Source organism: Condylura cristata, unplaced genomic scaffold (genome assembly GCF_000260355.1).
Source record: "Condylura cristata isolate star-nosed mole 26May11 unplaced genomic scaffold, ConCri1.0 scaffold00018, whole genome shotgun sequence".
Taxonomy (NCBI): domain Eukaryota; kingdom Metazoa; phylum Chordata; class Mammalia; order Eulipotyphla; family Talpidae; genus Condylura; species Condylura cristata.
The window spans coordinates 23,250,846-23,252,993 of NW_004567119.1; positions in this window are offsets into that span (position 1 = coordinate 23,250,846).

Here is a 2,148-nt window from a genome sequence, read left to right on the forward strand (position 1 = left end):
TGTGTGTGTGACTGTGTGTGTGTGCAGGTGTCACTGTGCCTGTGGGTGTGTGAGTGTGAGTGTGTGCATGCAGGTGTGTGAGTGACTGTGTGTGTGACTGTGTGTGTGTGCAGGTGTCACTGTGCCTGTGGGTGTGTGAGTGTGAGTGTGTGCATGCAGGTGTGTGTGTGCCTGTGGGAGTGTGAGTTTAGGTGTATGTGTGTGGCTGTGTGTGTGCATAGGGCCTATGACTGTTCCTATGGCTGTGTGTGTGTGTGGGGTGTGACTGTGTATCTAGATGTGGGCAGAAGGGGCTTCTGTAATTCCAGGGAAGGAGAACTGTGCTGCATTTCTTCTACTTCACCCCTAGACCTGAACCTCCAGAAGTAATCTGATGCGGGCAGGGCCCCCCAGGAGGACAAGGCGAGGAGCCAGGAGGTTGACTCTGAGACAGCGACAAGCGGGGAGCCAGCGTACAGGCCTCTCTGGGGGGACTTCTCTTGGCCGCCCCTGAGGGACGAGGCCCCAGAGGATGGCTAACGTCCTGGGCCGGACGCCGCCTGGAGGCATACGCAGCAGAGGGCTGTGTGGAGTCTCCACCCTGGAGGGTGAGTCCGCAGGCTGGCACCTCCTCCTCCTACCTGTGCAGCCCCTCCGCACGGGCGCTGCTTCTAGCTCTCCAGAGCTAAGGGCAGGACTCAAGGAGCCCTGGCCAGCAGATGAGGATCAAGCCTCCTCCAGAGAGGGGGTCTGGGCCACCCACCGGGGACAACGCCAAGCTTGCGGCTTTCTTCTCCTGCTTCCTCTCTGCATCCTTAGCATTGCCTCCAGCCCCAAATCCTGCACCACCATCCTGCCTTAGGGATGGGGCCCTCTGTCTGACCTCCCCGCCGCCTCCAAGCACCGAGATCAACTATGTGGGTGCCTCTCGACATGCACCCCGCAGAGCCAGAGGAGTGCCTGAGCCCAGCCATCAGTTGAATGCTGCCCACTTTCCCTGGTGATAGGCACCTTGAGGACCCTTGATATTTCCAGCGACTCTCGGTGCTGGGAGGACAGAAACATGGAGAGCTGCTAGACCAGCCAGCGTTTGGACCTGAGAGGCAGGGATGGGCTTGAGGGGAGCGCCGCTGTGCTGTGGGGTTGAGTTGTGTCGTGCAGTGGGGCTCTGTGGCTGCCTGAGGAGCCCCAGAAGCTGCAGGGCACTGACTGGGCCGCAGCAAGGGTCTGCACTGGGAGGGGCTCTGGATGGGGAATCAGGCTCCGCTGATGGTTCCCATGTAACCCTGAGCAAACCTTTAGCTCCCGAGGGCCCAGCGCCCCCGCCACAGGCCCATGGTGGTCTCTAGGGTATAGAGAAGGGGTTTCCTCTTGGATCTCTGGTGAGGTCACCCTGGCAGTAAATGACAGAGGAAATAGTCATTTCCAGGCTGTTATGCTCCTCTCAGAGAGAAAAGGCTGGGAGAGGAATGGCTGGGCAATGGGGAGCTTTCCTGGAGGCTCTCACTCAACAGACCACCCCTCTGGTTCACCAGCAACCTGGGGAGGAGGCTGGGCAGACCTAGGGGGTGGTGGCCTCCACGGTGCGTCCCGGAGAGGGGACTTGCCCTCCTTGCAGAGGCCTAGGAAGAGGGACACCAGCAACCGGACCTTGAGGGGCAAGTGCTGGTTCTGTGGCTTCACATCCAGGTCCACAGAGGCCTGGCCCACCCCACTGTGAGGCAGGCCCATCCCTCTTCACAGTGTCCCTGAATGACTGGGACACATGCCGGGATCACACGACTGGTCTGCTATACCTGGTGGTCTTTCCCCGTCAAGGTGCTTCACTCCAATGTAGAAAGCAATGGGGACAATTACCTCTGACCACCTCCCTCATACCCATGAAGATGTAGGCAGCTTTGCAAGCCCAGGTGAGGGCGAGGGCTGCTGGGTGGCCCTCAGCAGGCTTCCCTTCTGGAGGGTGTGGGGGCCGGTGTGCCTGAAAGAGATTTGAGGAAGCTGATGATGGCAGTTACTAGTGGTGGCTGGGCCCTGGTTGTGGGTGCGGTGGTCAGAGGGTCCCAGTTCTGTCATTATGGTCATCTACAGCCAGGTCAGAGTCCACCACAGTCACAGCCTGAAGGCCTCTCTCCTGCCTGGCAGTGGTGACCACCCCACCTCCTCAGGCTG